Source organism: Mustela nivalis, assembly GCF_964662115.1.
Source record: "Mustela nivalis genome assembly, chromosome: 11".
Lineage (NCBI taxonomy): Eukaryota > Metazoa > Chordata > Mammalia > Carnivora > Mustelidae > Mustela > Mustela nivalis.
The window spans coordinates 91420395-91443475 of record NC_139030.1 but is presented as its reverse complement, the minus strand read 5'-3'; the positions used below and the strand labels follow the sequence as shown (position 1 = coordinate 91443475).

At 35.9% G+C, this 23081-nt stretch overlaps 1 protein-coding gene across 4 annotated transcripts in view; it reads right to left on the bottom strand.

The window, feature by feature from the left end:
• The window catches only part of ERBB4 (erb-b2 receptor tyrosine kinase 4), a 1156853-nt gene that overhangs the window by 1131821 nt on the left and 1951 nt on the right, over window positions 1–23081 (bottom strand). The window lies entirely within an intron of this gene.

Genomic DNA, 23081 nt, shown 5'->3' with positions numbered 1-23081 from the left:
CACATGACCTAAATTTGATTCTGTCTCCCAAATTTTCAAGTCCAAAGGTGTTTTACTTGGTGTTTACTTTAATATTCCATTCTATGTATACTCCTATATCTTAATATCAGGGTTGTCAAATAGTAGCTTATTTGAACAGTAGGTCATGTACCATGATTCATACATGAACACACATGTACACATGTACTTTTTATTAGATAATAAGTCCTGTAAATCAAACCAGCACATAAACATCATCAATTATTTCAGGAAAGAAAAAAAAAAAAGCAAGCAATCCCCTAGTTAGAGATAAAAGGTTCCTTATGAACTCTCTACATTTTCAGTCACATCCTTTGCCTATCTCTGACATTTATTCTTTAATCACACTGGATTAATTGTCCACTGTACTTTCCAGTATAATTTATAGCTCCTTTAAGTCTGTGGTAAACTCCTTTATCTTGACCACTCCTCACCACTCTTAATTTGAATAATTCTTGTTCATCTTCATGACTCATTTCGGAAAACATCTCCCCCCACAAAATCTTCCCAGCTTCAAAGGTGGGTTAAATGTTCCTCTTATTTTTTGTTCATTCCAAGGCACCTCCTGCATACCACTTATCATAAAATATTGAAAGTAGCTATTTTTATATCTACCTTCTTCACCAGATTCTTTGACGTGTTCCTTATTCAACTCCTGGTTCAGAAGTAGTTACTCAATAAATGTGTATTATATAAAATGAATTTTGTTTTGTATATTCAGTATTTGAAATGGAGTACTGAAGCCAAAGCACCTTATATAAATTGCTTTAAAAAATAATTATCTAAAGCATTAAATATAGCATTAAAACAATTATCTAAAAAAGATCTTCATATAAAAATACAGTAATATTTCTCAAGTACTTACCATGAGCCAAATATCATGCTAAGTGCTTTATACACATTTCCTAATATAATCACCCAAACAATCCCAAGAAGTAGGACTGTATTTTCTGTCATTTTAAACATGAGGATACTAAGGCACAGAGAAGTTAAGTTTTCCAAGATCACACAACTAGCAACCCCTAAACATAGACCATAATGTTCATATTTTAGTTATTATATCCTAAAACAGACATTCTCTATATGTAACCTGAATTGTTATCCATTCTTAATTGGAAATGGTTTCAGAAAGCTGTAAGACAGCTAAACTTCATAGGAATAAAAAAATCATTTCTATAGACATGAAAGACAACAGCATTTCATTCCATTTTTCCCCCTTTTTTGAAATCCATGTTTGTTCACCATCAATAGCACCTGTATTGATCTTCTTCACTGAAATTGTGAAAATACAGTTGACCCTTGAACAGTGTGGGGGCTTGGGAACTGACCCCCACTGCAGTCAAAAATCTGCTTAAAACTTTTGACTCTTGGCAAATTTAACCTGTAACAGCCTCCTGCTGACCAGAAGCCTTACTGGTCTCTTCTACTGGTTGGATGCTTATTCTTAGGGAAATGACTTTTCTGAGTCTTAAGTATATTTTTTATAAAATAACTGGGGGAAAATGATCATTTTGAGAGCTCTTCCTGCAAACAATTCCAAGTCTCATATATATTAGAAACAGAGAAAACATTAAAATGTATTTAATATTATAATAACCAAAATAATCTGCAACTTCACTGGAATGTGCTGAATTTATATGCTGATTCATAAAAATTATCCAGAGGTTCTGAGGATATCAAGTGTTGTAGTAACCGATGTGCTATCCTGGCTGGCAAATATATTAAAATCCTTTAGTCCTGACTTTTTAATGTAGATTGATATAGTCTAATAGTGGAGCCAGGGCCAAATACTTTTAGTCTTGATCTTTGTATACCAAGCTATTTGATCCTACTGGTGGGCAATTCCTATTAGGTATGGACAAATGAGTGGAAGAATGAATAAATAATTGCAATGGGTTAAATCTCACTGAAGTATGTTTGCATGATTTTCATAAATTTTAATATGAGACGTTTGAGCAAAGGCTTTAATTTCAGACCCCAATCATTGCATATTATACTGTCTGTATCATATTGATTTAAAAATCTAAGAATAACTAAATGTGAGTCACAATTTAAAACTGAAAATTGCCAAATCTTCCAAAATTTCATTAAGAAAAAAATGTAAAGTTCTTAGTTTTAGTTTGTTCTACAGCATAGGGCTTATTTTTCCCTTATCAAACATTTCAAAATGATATTAATGGAACATTTTAGGAAGACTTAAGGACAATGTGAAGGAAATGATATTGTTGAATCTTGAATTAGAAAAGCTTAAACATGCATTATCACCTTTGCTCAAAAACTATTTGCAGTCACCACATCATTATATCAACAAAATTTTTTGCAGTTCAATGTTTTGCCAATTATGAAAAGTTAACAGAAAAATATATCGAATTCAAGGAAATAGACTGTTTATTATATATCCACCACATCACTGTTATCAATAGCTTTCCATGCTTCGTATCCGGGGATTATTTGCTGTGTGTTGAGTGGTAAATTCAATCTAGTAAAAATAGTCTGTGCAAACTCCCCCTTGTTAGCATAAGAGTAACTACAATCCAAGGTCGGTTCTTTTCTTTCATTCTCTTCTTTCGTCTTCTCTCTCCAGCCATGGCAATAGAGCTCAGTTATTTCTGCATGGATGCAAGGTGAATGAGGCTGTCGCTTCTCCTTGCAGTGCTATTTATTACAGGTCACTGACAGAATACAGCTATTTTTTAAATGAAAAAAAAAAGTTATATAGCATTATCTCACTTACTCAGGTATTTGAAAGGAAAGTGCAGGGTGTTATTTGTTTATACAGAAATCTGCTAACCAAGAGACATCATCTTGCTTTGAAGGGCTTCCTGCTGACAAACTGAACAACCCTGTTATTAGAAGAATTAAAACACTGCACCCTGCATGAAGGAAAATATAATACAATCCTACAGTGCAGAGCTGTTTCAATTCCTGACCGGTATAAATACATTAATACTTTACTCCAATAAGGAAAACTTAGGAAAGAAAACTTCAAAGTGCATCATACTTGGGAATATCTATATAGTTTTTGTTGTCCTCAGCTATTATATATATATGGTATATAACATATATATACATCATACACACACAATTTGTTTAATGGGTAGTTTTTGGTGACAATATCACTGCCGAATTTTGATCATAAATCAGTCTAGCTTAATAAATCAATTGATAAGCAATGGATTCTCTATAAATAAACCTCTCAGTTTACAATTTTCAAGGAATAAATAGAGTACATGTCTAGAAAGACAATCTGAGAAAACATAATTCTCAACATTGCCTCTGATCTCAACCAAAGATAGGGCGTCAATTAGTTCTTCCTCCATAATACCCTCACAGCAAATTCTATTTAAGAATGAATGTTATTTCTCAATTACAAATTATATAACTTCACCTCAGAATTTCCCAAGACCCACCTAAAGATCTCAGGAAATAACTGGACATTTAATAGAGTCAAATGCTTCAACATTTGCATACTTGTAAAAACCATAGAGCATAGCATAATGCACCAAGAGAATTGTAGTGATGCAGGAAACCACCACGAATAAAAATATTTGTATAAAAATAAACCATTTCTGGCACTACAAGCCCCTATCAGGTACAATTTTAATCCTTGTTATGAAGGACAACTTTGGTAATCCACTTAGACTTAGTTTCTAAATAGGTTAGAGAATAGAGAGCTCAAACTGTTAATTGATCTTTTGCATAGCTGAACTAAAGAAACATGAGGGAGAATTGGTAAAAAAGGAATAAAACTGTTCTGAGGTAATAACATCTGCTAGCCCAGCCTCTAACTCCACATCAAACTCCTGCTGGAGAAACAGTGATCAGGGGAGAAGGCAGGGGATAAATGTGAGGTCTTAGGACATGAATAGTTGCACGTCAGGCAATAATCCTAGAGAAGATATCTTTCACAACTTCTGGGACTATTCCAAATAGGGATCACAGTCAAAGGGACAGCTGCTTACAACCTCCTCTGAAAATAGTTATTTGGGACCTATCACTGCTGCCATTCTTGTGTGTTCCCAGAATCATATGCACTGGTGCTCTTAATCAAGATGTCTGGTGGAGAAGAATTCAAAACCTACAAAACCTACACTGCTTTTCTAAATGAACTTTATTTCTCAAAGAGCTTGCTATTTTTCTTCTTAGCAATATAATGTATGATAGATCATTCATCCCTAAGTTTTTAAAAAAGGACAATAAATCTTATTTAACTGGAATAATTTAAAATATTAGAAATGTGAGGAATATGATTTAATCTATGAGTTATAAGGAGTCTGATGTAATGTAAACATACCAAAATTTAATTGCATAATACATACACCTTTCCAACTCTCTTTTTGGAAAAAATTACAAATCATCATGTTCTTTTTTAGGAACATATTGATGGTGATAGTGTATTTGATGATATTAAAGCTACTCCTGAAATGATAAAGGGTACATGAAATGGCTATTTGAAATTGTCCTCACTGAAATCTGAGGGAAATAATTAATTTTAAAATTCAGGGACACCTGGGTGGCTCAGTGGGTTAAGCCTCTGCCTGCAGCTCAAGTCATGATCTCAGGGTCCTGGGATCAAGTCCCACATCGGGCTCTCTGCTCAGCAGAAAGCCTGCTTCCCTTCCTCTCTCTCTGCCTGCCTCTCTGCCTACTTGTAATCTCTCTCTGTCAAATAAATAAATAAAATCTTTAAAAATAAATAAATAAATAAATAAATAATAAAAAAAATAAAAATCAATAACTTTCTGCTTATATTCATTTCAAGCAGATATTTCCATAGACAACCCACTTTATTCAGATTATTTGTGAAAACTAAATAAGGGTACAAAATAGTTTGAAATAAAATAAAATTAAACAATATCAAAGCTAAAAATCCAAAGTGCTACACACAAATTAAGACCATATATCAAATCACGATGGAGGGAAATAAGTGACACAATTAGCACCTTTGTCAACTCCTCCAAATGTAAGGTCAGTAAGCAGAATATTTGACATTGGGTGGTAGGGGCTGGTGCAGGGTGTTAACTCTTAAACACAAAGAACAAATTCCATAGTATTTTAAAATTATATGAGTTTAAAATAAGAAAATCAAAATTAGTAACAAAACTAAAAACTCTCTCTAATGGAAAAAAGGCACTCTCTAGACTGGTTCTTAAGTAGGATATTGACTGGCAGTGAAAGATTAAGACTGCTTTGTAAGAACAGAATGAGTTGGTTCCTGATTCATGGATGCAATTAGAACCACTCAGGGGTGGCGAACAATAGGATCTAAAAGAAAAGCCAGCATGGAGTGAGATAAAGCAAGGAGACTGGCTGAGTGTTACGTGGTGGTCATTTCATTTCTAGCAGTCTAATTTACCCTGTTCAATATCCCTGCTTCCCTCATAAACTCAGCACATCGTCTTTTTTAAAAAACCCAGCCTTGAATATTAATTATGCTCATTTCTATTACCTTGTGACCCTGTTGGTAGAACAGGACTAATCCAAATTACACCACCAAATACCTGGTTAAGGGTTCCCATAGTAACTACTATCATCATTTGTGAAATGCATTTACCTGCTCATAGTATCTTTGTTTAAAATACATCAGGACATTTTCACTGGATAAATATCTTTTTAAATTATTTGTATTCAAATATGCAGATAACAAATCTGTCCTCTAAATATGTGATCAACCATAGGTTAAAGAAAATGCCATATTAATGATGGATAACAACAAAATCAATGGAGGAAAATCAGCGATATTGGCCGGGGTTATGGTTTAATATTCCAGTTTACTGGTTTGCATTTAAGTAAAAAGCATAGTCATAGATATAGGAGATCTTGGTCATAGTAATAGTCAAAACCTGTACCTAATAAACAACTGCTATGTTAAAATGTCTTTATTTCAAGGGTATAACTCATAGCTGGTTTGTCCCAGAAACTCTAATAGAAAACAAATCATACATCCGTACTACCCATATTATTCTGAAGCACCACCTGTCAGCTGAATAAGATAACATGTAATGGAGCTTGTTAGCTAAATTTCTACCTACCCCTTACTCCAAAGGTAATAGTCAAAACAGAAATAAAAATAGTTCTCTCTTTACTTCTGTTTTTTGTTGCAATGGGAAATTCACAACATTCTTGAAAATTTCCAATTAGGTAAATAGAAGAGATAACTATTTTCCTGATTGAAATCCCTAGCTGTGGGAAGTCTGCGATTATTGCAAGAAAGCAGTCAACTTTAGAAGAGCAAAACCTGCCCTTCCCATTAGTAATAGTTTCTCTCAACATGTAAGGTTTTGAGGTCTTCCAGTATTAATCAGTGAGTAAGCATTATTGGTACAACCCTGTAAATTAAACACCTTATTATTACATGCGTAGCACTTACCTGATTCCTTAATTATCTAAATAAATGTGTCCAAAGTATGATAGAGGGAAAACATTTAATAATCACAACTTACAGACTTTCTTCTATGTGGTAAAATATGTTTAGTATTTTTCTATAGATCTTGAAGATTTTGCTCTAGCCTGCAAATTTTTTTTCCAAAAATACATTCAGTCATACATTATATTAGTTCTGCCGTATCTTGAAAAGTTTAAATGCCTATAAAATGTAACATAAAAAGTTATCTCATGAATTTGATTAAAAACCATTTTCTCTTGAAAGCGCTTTAAAAAACAATAAGGATGAAAGGACAGAGGATTTGAGTTTGCCAGGTAAACATAAATCTTTGAAACAAAACTGTCTCTGTAAGCTTTTTTTTTTTTAATACCAAAACTATAAAAACAGAATATTAAGGAAAAATGATTTGAGAAAATTGTCCCTCAGGGAGAGCCAAATGCTTTCCCAAATAGTCTATTTATAGTACACATGCCTGTCCATATATACAAAGAGTCTGCAAACCAATATTGCATACCTGTTTATAAACATAGGGCACAGAACTTAAACTACGAGAAAGTGTCAGAAAGTCCATGGTCTTCCCAGATTTAATATTTTGTAACTTTATTTTTTTTTCTTTTAACTACCTTAGGTATCATTCTACTGTTAATACCAGGACAGTATATTATATAGTTATCATTTATTGAGTATTTACTGTATGGCTGATACTGTTTTAAATATGCTGTCTCATTTAATCCTCACAACATGAGGTTGATACTATTAGTATCTAGCTTTCCAAGCTATCCAAAGCTTAGAAAGTTTAAGTAATTAACCCATCTTTCTATGGTTAGGGCTCAAATTCAGGCCATTTAATTCTTAAGTTCCTCTATTGAACCTCAGCAATGTTTTACTTACTATTATCATTTTGAAAAGTGGACTAAACTGATCAGTCTAGTTGAAATATTATAAGTATGCTTATAAAATTATGAGATTATTAGAAATTGTGTGTATTATAATTATAAATGATATGACAATAGAAAAGTAGCATATATTATTAATATATTTGACCTTGTTTCTAAGTCTGACATATTCACATATACACCTGGTTAGGAAATAACTATTGTGGACAGCAAGTAAAATAATTATAAATGGCCTAAAATGGCTAAAATACTAATCCATATTGTCAAGATCCTTCTTAGAAGTTTTATTTTCATATATAAAATGTCACGATTTGGACAATGTGAAAATAAGAGGAACTGAGGCATCACAAATCCATCACCTGCAAAGGTGTGTACCATTTGTTAAACTACTTAATTTCTCTACTCTTTCATTTCCTTGCCTGTAAAATGAGGAGAGCAATGTCTATGTTGTAAAATTTAGGTGAGATATTGTATGAAAAATGCTTAACTTCCTGACATATAGACCTTTAATAAAGGGAAAATATTATGATTCTTTTTTTTTTTTTTTTTACCAATGAAGAGTTAATTGTGTTTTTCTTTAAAAAAAAAATACCAATTAAGAAAAGCATACTAAACTGTGAAAAGAAAAAAGTAAAATTTTGGACATCTTAGGTTGGAGACACTATGGTATATATGTATGGTATATATGGCATATGGTATATGTGATATAGATATAAATATAGATATAGATATATAGTCTATCCAATGAGGATATTCAGCAGAAAGTAAGAACAGGAGGACTGGGAGCTGCTGGAAAAAGGTAAGAGCTCAGAGCAGTCCACACAGTGGTGAGACCAGGGAAGTGAATAAGAAACCAGACAAAAGTTAATTAAGAGGACCATGGCTAGATAGAAGCTTTAGAAAAACTTATTTTTGCTGAGTGTGTTATCTTCACTCATTGTCTCTTTATTTCTTAAAAAGATTTTTATTTATTTATTTGGCAGAGAAAGAGATAGTGAGAGAGGAAACAAAAGCAAGGGAGTGGGAGAGGGAGAAGCAGGTTTCCCACTGAGCAGGGAGCCCGCCATGCTACACGATGTGGCTCGATCCCAGGACCCTGGGATCATGACCTGAGCCGTAGGCAGATGCTTAACAACTGAGCCACCCTGGCATCCCTCATTGTCTCTTTAAAGATAGGTAACCAAAATCTAAGTCTAAAGTGTTCTCGGGGCGCCTGGGTGGCTCAGTGGGTTAAGCTGCTGCCTTCGGCTCAGGTCATGATCTCAGGGTCCTGGGATCGAGTCCCGCATCGGGCTCTCTGCTCAGCAGGGAGCCTGCTTCCCTCTCTCTCTCTCTCTGCCTGCCTCTCTGACTGCTTGTGATTTCTCTCTGTCAAAAAAAAAAAAAAAAAAAAGTGTTCTCAATAATATTTAAGTGTATTATTAAATAAATACTGTCCCTGCTGAGGATTGGGTTTGTGATTTTGGCCAATTATATAATGAGTCTCAGTTTCCTTTTCTACAAAATGGGAGTTCATAGCACATGCCTTGCAAGTTTTAGGGAACACTGAAATAATGCATTGCGAGTACCAGCAGTCACAGTGCTCAGTGCAGAGGAGGCATTATAATGGATACAGATGGCCTCCAGTGAAAAGAGGTGGTAAATCAGGACAATGTAAGGCTGAAGGTAGTACAGGACAGGAATGCCATTTTCCTATCAGGAAAGCCTAAAAGAATGTTAAAAGAATGGCACAAAAGAAAAAAGTGGAAATTGTAGTTAGCCTGTTTTTTACAGGGTAGATTCAAAAGTAGCAGTAAAAGAGATTGAAGTGTCAAAGGCCTTGAAGTAAAATATTTCCCAAGCTAATAAAGATCTACTTTATTTGTAACTAAGTGAGGCATGCACACATAACTTCATCTTTTCACCACCTTTTGATTTTCAATCCCTTTAGGAAAGTGCTTATCTGTCGCTGCTATTTCTCCACACTGTATCCTCCACTCACACCTGGAGGTGCAGATTTCTAACTCCCTGCTCTGTCCATGCCCCACCACCTGCTTATACATTTCTCCCTCTGCTCCAGTTAGACACAGTCTTGTAAATACCTAGTGGCATAAAACCAGGAGCATAATGAAATACATATAATTGTAAGTTTGTAGACTTTTATTCCACATTGTACAATTTTTTAAATGGAGAATTATTTGTGGTAGTACATAGCTCAGAGGTATGAATATCTAATATAGAGACTGTTGGGAAAAAACAAAAGCAAAGTATCTTATACATAAGAAAATAAATCTTTAAAAGATCCTTCATAGATCCATCCATCTAATGAAGGGTGGTAGGATGGTAAAAGAGCGTCCCCATGGGACTCCTAGCCACAGAGACATGGAGTTTGGGTTTCATTGGTTCTATTTGTTGGGGACCCGGAAAGGATATCTGGGCACAGTGTACTTGTATTTGACCTCACCCTATGGGTGGAAAGGGCCCTCAGAAGTCACTGAACCCAAACCCCACCCCGCCCCCAACATCATGACCAGTTGTTCCTCAGCTGCCTCGTTCATTCCTTATCATAGAAAGTTAAATCAGATGAAGAAACTACGTCCCAGGACAGACCATTCCACTAACTGTGAGAAACTCCTTGATGGTGTTCAATCGAAATCTGATGCCTTACAATTTCAAACAGCTGTTAATGTTTCTGTTCTCCAAGGCTACAGAGAACAGTGCTAATCCCTGTTCTATGTAACGGCCCTCTAACTTTTGAAGATGGTTATCACACTCCCTTCCCGAGCCTCCTCTTTTCCATACTTGGCATCTCCTTCTTTCTTTAATCACTCTTCAAGGGAAATGGTACTCCATTATTCCGTTGTAACACAGTTTTCCTTGCAAAAACAAATAAGTAAATTACATGTCCAAATCTAAATTACCAAGAGTATCATAACGAAGTTGATACTCACAGTTTCTTTCATGATATTACATTTTAACTATGCAAACATAAAATGTTAAATTGGATATTTTCTTCTCCTTACCTACCAGAAATGAAGACAGCATGTGTGGTGCCTCCAAGGAACACTCCCATGTCTTAAGTGACTTAATACACACATGGGATAGAGGGCACCTTGCCAGATAACTATTCATTCTGGTTAATAATACAAGCATGTAATATGGTTATTATCGCATAAATTATAGCAGTCACAAATTCAAACGATTGTGATTCTTGAGCACCCCAATTTATAGACACATAATGCCACAGCATCATCCACATCCATTCTCAGGAAAATTCATAGTACCCACTATTTGAGTCCTTTGGCCTGCCTCCCTCATGTGATTTTTCTCCTAGGTGAATTCAGTATGTAGGCAAATGACATCCTATCTATCATTTTCAAGCCCTTTCTTTTCAAATTGCGAGTCAAATAAGAAAGTACCTGTGCTATTATACACTTAAGATGGAACCATGCCTTCTTCAAACTAGCTAATACTGAATTGTGGCAAAGTTAGTATGATACTATTCTTATGCTACTTTTTTTTTTTTTTTTAAGATTTTATTTATTTGACAGAGATCACAAGCAGGCAGAGAGGCAGGCAGAGAGAGACAGGGCGGGAAGCAGGCTCCCTGCTGAGGACCCTGGGATCATGACCTGAGCCTAAGGCAGAGGCTTTAACCCACTGAGCCACCCAGGTGCCCCCTTATACTACTATTTTAAAAATGTATGGCAAAACTTTTATAATGTCTAAGCATAATAGGGAAACTATTAGTGACCATAATGGCAAAAAGACACATCAGAATGGATCACAGCAAATGCCTGAACAGAAACAGGCAGGTCCATGATTGTGTCAGGTATTAATTCCTTAGTTGATCAGGAAATTCTGAGAAGGGGGTGACAGAGGGGGTGGGGGCGGTTCTGGGAAAGCCAATCAAGAAAGAATGTATTTCAATATTTTAACAATCAGGAAAATTGTAAGGAATATAGCACTTGAATAATAGTCCTAGTAATGATAAATACTTCTCTGCTCCTACGCTTAAACGACACAAGGATTCACAGGATTTTGAAAATACCGAAGAAAAGTCTTCACAGTCTTAGTCGAAATTAAGAATAAACATTATTTTTCATATACGTGAGGAGGAAGCATTGAAAGCATTTGATCTTGACTTGGTATGAAATCAAAGATGTCTTTAGTTTAAAACCTTCATGTGCTATATCAGCACATATACAATTACTACCGACTTTAATCAAGAGAGAAGCTGTCTGACAAAAATTAACCTTGAAATAACCACTGGAAATATGATGAGATGAACAATTCATGAATGTGAGAATTATTCTCTATAGTGAGGTTGATTATGGAGAATGTAGTCTTGAGCCATGACAAAGTTCTAGCAGATATATAAATAACATTATAACCTTCAGACACCTCATAATTCACTATGCTAGAACAGACTTAGAAATGTTTGTGATAGTCCCAAATTATGGATATAATTGTAGAGACTCCCGGCTTTTCCCTTATTTGTGCTTCTATCAAGTGTAAGTGTAACGCATTTTGTGACTTTTTTTTTTCATACAAATCAGCCTCATTCGGAAATTTTACTAAAATTTATTTTCTTTTGCATGGTGGCACTATTTTTACAAAAAACAAAGTTTGGGTTTCTTGCTTCTTTTGTTTTATAACCACTTCCTGATAATTACAGTGGATACGATCATTTTGGCTTATATAGCAGGTGAATGACTAGTTCAGAATATGAGTTTCACCACATGTCAGATTCAAATCACAAAATCACATAAAATAATGGGACTTCTGAGTCACTCACATGTAGTCAAAATCCTTGAATACCCAAAACTGACTGTATATGCCCTTGAAAAAAAGGTAATTTGAATGTCTTGACATATTTTATTCTTTGCAGACCTGGAACAATTGAAATGTTTTTGTTTTTCCTTTTTTTTTTTTTTTCCATTTATAAATCTACCTTCATAGTGCTCCTTCTGCCAGTGAGAAATATGGTACTTACAGAAATTTATTTTTATAGAGTCTATAAATATTGAGTGAAAGCTGTTAAAACTGTGGGAGACAAACTTCATCTGCACCTTTCAAAGAGTGACTGAATCAGTTTGTAGGAGTGCAATAGCATGTATCAGATCTAAATTTGCTAAACAAAATTAGCTGCGTGCCATTGTTTGTCTTATCTCTTTCTCTGGCTCATGGTGTGCTAATTCTGGCCACAAGCAATACAGTAAGCACAGAAATAACTAATGCCCCTTTCACCAACAGTTGCATAAAATGTTTTGTCTAGGTCAATTTATCTTAGAGCTTTTTATACTTTCAAATTTCATCCTGTACTTAAAGAAAAAAAAAAAAAGGTCACTAAAGAATGATACTGGAATACCAATCTCTTCAGTTTCTGTTAATTCTAAGTACACTTTTAGAGGTTTCGCTGTATCACCAGGAATAATGGGCTGCTAAATTTGAAGTTTAAACAACTGGGAAATATTAGTAACTGCTCAGTTGATATTTTTACATAGTAAAACTGTAACTTGAAGTGCCAATCCTGTTATTGCTACTTAAATGTGTTAATATATTAAAATATTGCCATATATCTGAACTGAGAACTGATTTTAATTTAGATGCACAGTTTCATTCACAGCTAGTAATAATGTCTACTGTAGTTAAAATAGCCACATTTAACTTAACCAGAGGGTAAAAGTCAACGACAGATTGTTATCCATGCTAAATAACAAACGATTAAAAATTCAAAGAGCTATATGTTTCAAGGGGTAGGGCCTTAGTAATATAACTTTTACATGCCAAAACTATAAGATTCCTTTAAAGCACACATTATAAAATACAGAACTGTCCAAGGGACAGTATTACCTGACCCATACTTAAAAATATGATATCAAGAAAATAGATATATACCTGGATTTGGCATAGTCATATTTAGAGAAAATATTCTGAAAATTGCCTGTATGTATCACATATTTTCACCAAAAGACATACTGAAGTGCTTTACAGTGTGATTTACTACAGTCTTTTTTTTCTTGAAACAATGTGTTCCTCTTCATTAACAGTGGACACCAACTATATACAGTAGAAAAAAATAATTAAAATTACAACCAAAGTTCTTAGTAAAAGAGGAATGACGTTGTTTCTTAAAATATATAATTTTTAAATATAGGAAGAGTTATCATAAAGTTGTTTTGTTTTGTTTTGTTTTAGCTTCAGAGACCCTCTCTTGCATTGGTGCATTACAAGGCTCTGTTTTTATTTGCATTTTTATTTCTGAATTGTTTTAAAAGAAGTTCCCAAAATCGTATAAGTGCAGGGCCCAAAACCTTGGATATACCTCTGCTTTGAAGCTTTTTCAAGAAGACAAAGCTTACATGATTGTTTCCTTTAATATACAAAATACAAAGAACTACAGAGAATCCATCAGAGGAGGAGAAACACAATATAACCTAAAGGATTTATTGGACAGGTTTCTTCACATGACTACAGGGAAAGCAAAAAGAATTGCTGACCTGAGGGCAGAAGGACTTGGTGTGCTAAACATCCTTTTCTCACGCAGTGTGGAAGTACAGTGGAGGGGCCGTGCCTTTGAGAGGCATCCCTAGCTTCTGTCACTTAAGCAGAAGGCAGAGCCAACTGGTCCTCAGGACAGCTCAGACATGTAATCATACCAGACTAATGCACCAGTCAGGCTTCACCCTCACATACTACTTCTTTATATCTCTATTTCCTCATCTACAAAGTAGGAACAATAATCCCTGACTCAAACTCTCTTCTCATGAATTCTTAGAGGAAAAACAATCAAGAAAGTTACAGGAGAATTCAGACAGAAGTGCTAACGTCTCCACATCCAAGTCTCTCATTAACAGATTACTCTCCAGACTGTTAGATAATTTCAAAAGTTATATTAACTCTTTCAATCCATTATAAACTAAGGTACAATTAGGATGCTGCAGTGACCTAGAAAGGTTGACTTTCTTAGAACCTGGTAATTGAAGAAGAAATGTCTGGACGAGCATCTTTCACTCATAGAATCTGACCCTATAAATATTATAATCATTTCACCAATTTTCAGAATGCAGAGTAGATCATCTTAAAGAACAGCTGAAAGAATCCCAGTCACCTTTCAGTTTAGTTATGCTGAAGAGCTTTCTTCATAGGACACCTTTTAAATGGTGGGCACAGGTCTATTTGTCTATTTTAGGATACTAAGAAATCTCAGTTATAACAAAGCTGTATTATCACATATACCTAGGTATAGAAAATATCACATTTAGTCTGGAACCCTTTTTTCATGAAATACTTATTAGCATCTCTCTGGAGGCAAATGTGCCTCCCAAAGGTTTGGAAAACTACTTAGTAATGTATTTTTTATATTGTGTTTTATTGGCCTCATCTATCCTTCCTTAAAAGAAAGGAGAAAGTTGACACCTTAGTCTTCTAATAGGTCCTCCTGTTCCTAACACTGTCCTGAAATATATTGAAGAATCAGTACATGCTCACTGCTTAAACACTTATTAAAATTTTTAAACAGGAGATAAGAAATAGCAATGTAATGACACATAAAAATAGTGGGCCACTAAAAGTTACATTTAAGAATGGTATTCACATATATTTAACTCACCAAAAATAAAACCAACAGAAATACTTTGTACCACATTATGAACAGACTCTAAAAATGGGAATGGGGGCAAATGATATATTCTTGGAAACAATCCATTGAAATAAATATCCTAGGACGCTCAAGAAAGCAACTAAAGAAATTCCCAGCAAAAACATGTCTAATATCTATTATTAAGAATTCTATAATTGTGTTTTTAGAACAGCTTACTTTGTGCACTATATGGTTTAATTACAAATAATAGCCACCCAGGAATGAGCTTAAAATTGTTTCAGCAAATGTATGTTATTTTTTCACTTAAAAAATATTTTTAAAGAGCTTACTATATATGTGGCACTGCATTTGTCTCCGCAGGGCATAAAAACTCCCGCTCTTAAAAAGTTGAAACTACACTGTGGCTTAAGAGTAAAGGCCAGATATGGATAAGGGTTATAAGCTAATCAGTGACAAGAAAATGTAATGAAGAGGTATGATTTAAGGTAGAATTGAAAAGATTCAACTGATTGAACAGGCAGAGTCACAAGTGAGCCATGAATTCCAGGAAAGGGGCAAAGCAAACGCAGAGACAACAAGCAAGGCACAGTCACGGAATACTGACTAGGTCAGTGTGGTTCTTAGGATACATCTTAAGAAAACTCTTAAGAATGGATTTTTAAAAATCTGAACGCTATCTTAGTAGGCTTTGAACTTTACAATAGGAATCCATTGAAGGCTTCCAAATAGAAAGTAGGCTAATAAAAATATATTATAGATGGCCATCTGGCATGAAGTCTTGGCGGTGAGAGGACATCAGCAAGGGAACCAGTACAGAGGGTCTTGAAATAGCCCTGCTCTGAAGTTTTTAAACACTAGATGAGGTTAACAAAAATCTTGGGAATAAGCTTTGTAATCGATAAGCTATGTAATCGAATCCCCTTTTAAAAACACCAAAATGTGTTTAACAGCTTTAGTTCTAGACAACATGATAGGACAAAAGGAACTCCTGAAAATGGAAAGTGTGTGACTAAAAGAAATACTGTTCTGTTTTATTTTTATTTGGTTTTCTTAGGTCCCTATAGAAAGAAACTCATATTCTCATATTCTCTAATCCTATAGGGAAGAATACAAAATAATGACAAAGACAGATTTTAGTAAAAGGAGAGTTCGCCTAAAGCAAAATTGTCACTACCATCCATGACCTCAATTAGGCATTCCCCTGCTAGTGATGGCAACCATCCTGAAATAGAGAATTGTACTACTTATTATTGAAGCTCTAACTACTCTAGATATAGTCACAGAACCTGGAGAGTCTATTGCCACTTTTTTCCATCCTAACCAGCCTAACCATGAGATATCCTTAGCAGACCATCGATAACCAGGAGATGCATCTAGTTAAAGCAGGTTTAGAATCTCCATTTGTATCCTTAAGGCTTAAAACCTCAATGTTCACCTATACAGGATGTATATGGGACAAGACATCAGTAAAGGTCAGAAGAGCAGTAAAAATGGAGGTGAAACTGATTATTTACAAGTCTGATCATTGTGGGAAATACATGAGTGCTTATTTCACCACTCATTGTGTTTTCTTTAAGCACTTTTACATTATGTTTAAAATGAAACATATATAAACATTCATACAGCCTTGATACCTATCACTCTAACTTCCTAAACTCAGAAACGAAGTCTTGCATATTCTTGCCGGTATTTAGTATGCTTCACTAACCCCTACAATATTGGGAATAACATGATTAACAGTAATGACCCCGAGCTATTTCTCACGGGAGAGGTTTAATGATGTCGCACAGGAAGTCCCATGGCATGTCTATGTTAATATTTTACGGGGGGTTCATTTTCATCTCAGATTCCTAACAGGAAGTGACTCTTCCTGTCAAAACAAGTTTCCAACCTCCCTTCTGTCTCTATGGCCCCTGAGAATGCTAATCAAATCCCAGAAAGCTTTGGCACTTAACGGAAAGACAGAGACAATCAGAAAGCATTAAGGCGAAATCAACAACACTGCAAAGTAACAAGGTCCACAGGCAGCATCTTCTAGAAGGAGGCAAATGTGCCACAGAAATACATTTATAAAGTTTTAATACTTAAAGATTAGCTTATATACTTAATCAAAGAATATAACTGCGATCTTAGCAGAGATCTGAAGAAAGAAAGCCCAATAAAGAGTAGAAAAAATAAAGATCCTTGGTCCAAGGAAGGGCCTGGAAGAATCTGAAATATCCCCAGGATTTGCTGGTTAAGGGTCCCCACCAACTAACCAGCAAACTCACTGTCTATTCCTTATAAGCCATTTTATTTAAACTTGTATACTACTTAACATAGAACAGAGATATAACCATTCTCTACTTCTTGGTCATCTTTATAAAGTCCCAGGTAAAAGAAAACCTTGAAGGCGCTACTATATACAGATAAGAGTGCAGATGCTCTTATGTGACTTTCAGAATCAACACTCCCTCGATTCTTTTTTTTAATCTTAATGCGTGGCAAGCTATAAATGCAATCAGTGATTATTTCCTAAATATAAATTAAGGATGATGATGATCCCACGGTCTTCCCCTTGAAAAGAACTTCTCAGTAGGATAGTTAGGCCTATAGTTCTGATCCATTTGTTTTCATTTCAACTTTGCAATTCTCTTTTAAAGCAAAACTACCTTGTATTTGTGGGTTTTTTTTTAAGTGTCCACAACTTAAAATTTTCAAGTACTTCTTTGTGTGTCGAGGAAAATGATATTGGTGTCAGAAGCTGTCAGCTACCTTACATCATCTCACTTCTGCATGCTTACAGGTTCCTCACTTAAAAAATGATCAGACTGCACGAAATAGCTTCTAACTAGTGCTAGATTTCTGTGAAGTAAGCACAGGAGAGTGGAGGCAATAGTGGAAGGAAAGTGGGGGAGTGACAAAGTCAGGGAGCACAAAGCTATCATCTAGCTGCAGCTTTAAGAGAAGCAGCTCCCCCCACCACCACCCCCACCCTTTACCTGTTTTAGATACCAGGGTTATACACGTGAATTCACTTGAAAAGAAATCCACTAACAAGATTAATTAAAAACCAAAGGATTTCTCTTTCTAAAAGCTCTAAACACCATGCTACTGTCTAACTGAATTATTTCAAAATTCAAGATGTTAACCATTTAGGTTATCACCTTAGCCACCCTAATAGAGACTCAGAAAACTGAGACACGCAGCAAGAAGTCTAACCCAAGATCACCTAGAAAATGACTGTATGACCAGAATCCAATTCTTCTAACTTTTAGTACTTTCCCCTGTAGCATCACACAACAGCAGGGCTGCTGTATCGCAACCCACAGTTCAGGTGTGCACTATTCCCATTAAATTCTATGTGGCTGCTGCCCCCTGGATTTGTGCAAAGCAACGGGCCTGCAGAGTAATCACTTAAAATGAAAACCACTGTAAAACAATTACTATATGTTCAAAGAAAAAAAAAACACTCTACAATTCAATCGCATATATTTCACCTGTGTCATAAAAGTGAGACCATTCTCGACCCTTCTGAAAAATTAATACAAAAAAATTTAATACAAATAGGAACCACTAGTTTAAGTGTCAAATATGAAAACAAGAAAGTGACTTCAAAGCTTTGATTAAAGATTTGGAAAATAGGCCAATTTGTATAATAAATATGACAGAATTATCAAGAATTCAGAAAGAGAGAAAAAGATATCTACAATGAAATCTAAAAAGAACACAGAGCAATTCTGAAAAGTAATATCTTGGGGAAATGGATTTCAAGTACAAATGCTTTGGTTTAATGACCAAAAGGTTTTCTTCAGACAGAGGTAGTCTGCTGAAAGTTTACATTATGTTACATTGTGTTTATTTATATATGCATGTGCATACACTTTTAAATATATCAATTAACTTGTTACTGGAATGTATCTCAATATTAGGGAAGACTTTAAAGCCAGTTTTCAGAAAACTGCTATACAATGGACAAGTAGAGTATATTACATACATTTTCCCCTCAGGCACAGAAGCCAAGTCACAAAGACATGGAGTGAATGCTCAAGGTATTAATAAAAAACTGGAGGAATTTGTCCCCACAATGTAGAAATACTGATTGAAAGCACTTAGCCATGCCCTATGTCAAACTTAACCACAAAACGGGCAGTTAATGTGTCCTTCAAAGTAGGTAGCACAGCTACAGGCTCAGGAAACATCGATGTAGGACCTTTTCATTAAAAAGTAATAATAAAGAAAATTAAGGAATTGTCAGTATAAACTGTAAACTCCAGTCAACAACTGCATGAGAAAGCGTGAAAAGTATGGCTTTACTCCAAGCGCCCAATATTTAAAATAATCCAGAAAATGAGTGTTAGATAAGATGCAGTTTTGCTCCATATGGTCAAATGTAACACAGCAGAACATTCCTAAAATGATATAACCTGAAGAAAAGCTTATAATGTGATTAGATTCTGCCCTGAATACATACTCAGATCATTATAAAAGAGAACAGTGGAATATGCTTGACAATTAATTTTTGTAGAACAGCTGTAGGTTTGAACATGCATAAGCTAATTTTAATGTAAATATTACCATCTTTATAAAGCAGTATCTCTCAAAAGGGTGAAATCAAGCAGCAAGTGCCAACAAGGTTGCAGGTAAAAGAACATCTTTTTGGATCATTTGTTTCATTTATGTTTCGGGCACTTACAAATTACACATAGATATCCAACAGCAGCAGAACATTGTAAAATAAAGCAAAAACTTGTTGCTCTTTTTAATATCTTAAATTTTCTTAATAACTGGCTTGAAATAATATAAATACGACACCACTTTAAAGAACTGCAATGTTTAAGGCAGTCTCATTCAATTTATTATCTAAAATGTGCACCTTGCATAGTCATTAATCTAAGGTGGTTCTAATCACAAGGCTTCAGAGAATATGCTCTAAAGAGCATAATTCCTTACATCCCTGGTATTTCTTAAAAGGGGGTAGTCTACCTTCTATCCTTGGTCAAGAGGGGAAAAGGGAGAAAGAGGGAAGAAGGGACTTCTCTGTAGAAAGATCTGGCCTTGGAGTCAGGGTTTCTGAGATGTGCTAGTGATCTTGGATCGATGCCTTTTTATTTTCTTTCAGGAATAAATCTGCGCAATGGAATGGGTTGCAATTGTCCAGCCAACCAGCCATATCAGATTTATCAGAAAGAAAGAATGAAAACTGGCTCAGAGGACTCCTGCAGTGGCTGAGTGGCAGGTTGCTGGGAAGGCACACACACAAAAAGAATACACTTGGTGGTGGAGGGGCAAATATATATATTCACATGTGTAAACTCAATAAATAATAAGATGTAAAGAAAGAATCTACAGTAATGGAAAGTGTGAATGCATAAGACAGATGATAAATAGTACCTCTATTTAAGAACTAAAGGCATGAAAGCTCATGAATACTAAATATTTGAATCCACTTTAAGGAGGAAATATGATTTTTGCCTCAAATGAATGCAAACTCTAAAAATCAGTCAATGCAAACTTAGTGTGTTCAGGTTAGTGTAAAAAATACATAAATCTTCCATGAAGTGCATGCCCTGGTAAATATTCTAATGTAATTTCTTAATTAAGACACATTTCCCATGACTAAATGAAAAAATATATAAAGCACTAAGTACTGATTTTCTTAAAAATTGATTTTTCTATGCACAAATGATTAGAATAAAAGCAGTTTAGTTTAAATGGGGAAAAAAATCAGTAGATGAGGAATCATGACACAACAAGTCATTCAATTTTATCCTAACGGTCCATATTATAGTATTTTCAACTTATCTGCAGTTATAATAGGTATAAATTGGTTTAGAAACATTCTGAAGAAAAAATACCTTCTTCTAAAATGATTCTTTTTCCATACATAAGAACTTCAAAGCTAAGAGAAAAAAAAATAAAACAGTATATCCCGTGGGTGTGCTTCCAGTAAACACGTGTAAGAAAGATTTGTTTTTCCTGTATTTATGTATTTGTATTTAAGATCTTTTTCATCATTTATCTAAGTTTTATTAACTTTTTTCTTCTCAAATGTATAGAAACTGACCTTAAGTTTGAAGATCTCTCTTAAATATATAGGGAAAAAAATCTGTGTTATTTTATAGTATGAAAAGCAGAACTAAGTTACTTGCAAATAAGAAATGGAAACTGAACTTGTTTATCCCATATCTATTGAGGTATGTAAGAGCACTGCTTCAATATTATATATTGCATTTCAATACAAAGGTAGATACTATTTTTTAATCATGCCAGGAAAAGATGATTTTTGAAGTTATCTCTTTTGGTGGTAAAGGCTTTATAATAGTCATATAAATGGCCTTTGGCTATATATACTATTTCGAGATAAAATGAATTACTGGAAATAAGACAAAATTCTTAAGACATTTAAAAATTGTCTTCTCTAAAGTTGATTTCTTTTCCCAAGCAAGAGGAGAAAAAATAAATAAAAACAGATCCTTTTCCATTACAATTGTTTTAATAAATATCTTAGATCTATACAAGGAATGGTCCCCCCACCCGTATCTTTATTCTGTTCACATAGAGCAGTAAATAAGGTGCATTCCTTCTGCTTCTTAAGAAATTAGCATTTCAAAAATATGCCACTTTCCCCTGAACTCCAAGCGTGTCTAATAATGCGAGAAGCAGATTGTCTTCCCTCGTTTCCTTAATTTGTTTCATCTAAAAGCAATTCACTCAACATCTTGTCGCCCTCTGGCAGCTTAGTTTACTTATCCGCACTTAATTTCTCATTTGGACCAAAACAAACTCCTCCAAACTGCTACTGACTGCTAACCGCGAGAGGGGAGACACGCAATATGTATTTACTTGGGAACACAGAGCATCGCACACACAGCCACAGACACACAGAGCCTCACTCACACTCCAGACAGTAACTTGGTTTCGCAAAAGCACTATATTAAACCCAGCTGAACTTTCCTTGCCAGGTGCGGCTGGGTGGGGGTGGGATAGGGTGGAAAAAAAAAAAAAAAGTCCCCGGGGGCATTTGCAGTTTCCAGTGGATCACCTTAGCAAGCGTGTTGCAATTATACTAGGGATGCACCCGAGAGCTTTTCTTTGTGCGGCCCTTTCATCTAGATCACTTTGTGTTTTGAACAAGTGAGACTCGCCTTTGTGCCCCTAGAATTTCAAGTACAGAGTCACACACGGAACAACAATGGCACGCTAATCCTCGCGTTCTAAATGGGCTCACTTGTGGGTCTGACAATTCGCGGGGGGAAGCGAGAAGAGACCAGCGAGGGCGCGAGGCGGTGTCGCCTGAGACGAGGAAGAGGACAGCTGCAGAACTAATTTGGATTACATTCTTTGCAGAAATTCTGAAAAGGGCTTTTCGGCATAGCTCAACCCTGAGCCACACAGTTAATACCAAATTGCCGCGGACTCGGAGCCGGGTCCTCCAGTGGCTGAGGCTGAACCAGACAGCCCCCAGTAGGTTGCCTCGTAGAAATTCCTCTCGGCTAAGTCTGCATGTCGGTAGCAAATGCTTTTGAATGGGTCAATGTGCATAATCAACCCATTGAGGGAAAATATGAAGGGACTCGGAGTGGGGAGGGAGATAAAAAGGGATGTATCTAAGAGGCCGCTTGGAATCTCAAGTCCGTGTTGGTGTAATTCCGGAGGTGGCTGGAGCGCGGGACCTGGTATGCATGAAGAATTTCGGAGTATTTGGGAGGGTGCAAAAGGCTAGTACAAACGGCGCACACTGGTGGCATTCGAAGGTCATTTTAAAAGGCTCGAGGATTGCAACTTGTTATTTACTAGGCGAGGAGGGGTAGGCGGCGGGGGCGGAGCGGGAAAAACCACAGCGCGTTGTTTTCTCGGTGAGGTCAGAAGGACACCCTCCGGGGGCCTGAAACTCTCCCATCGCCACTCTCGGGGGCTTTATCTCCTCTAGCTGCCTCCCACGCTCCCGCGACCAGCCCCGGATGGTTCCGGAAATCTCCCCCGCTCTCCAAAAGGCCACCTTTGGCTGCATCAGACACCGGTCCTCAGTCCTTTTCCTGTCCCACTTTCATCCCCAGGAAACTCAAGTGTCAGAAACTTTGAGCAACCTCGCACTGCAGGTGCTGTCCTTAGCCCTGCCGGCTGCGGTGCGCCAGCCCCACCCGGCTGCCTCTCGGGGGTCAATTAGCCTTCCGCGTGTCCGGGTACCTGGGGCTCAAGCTTTCCTGCCAACCGT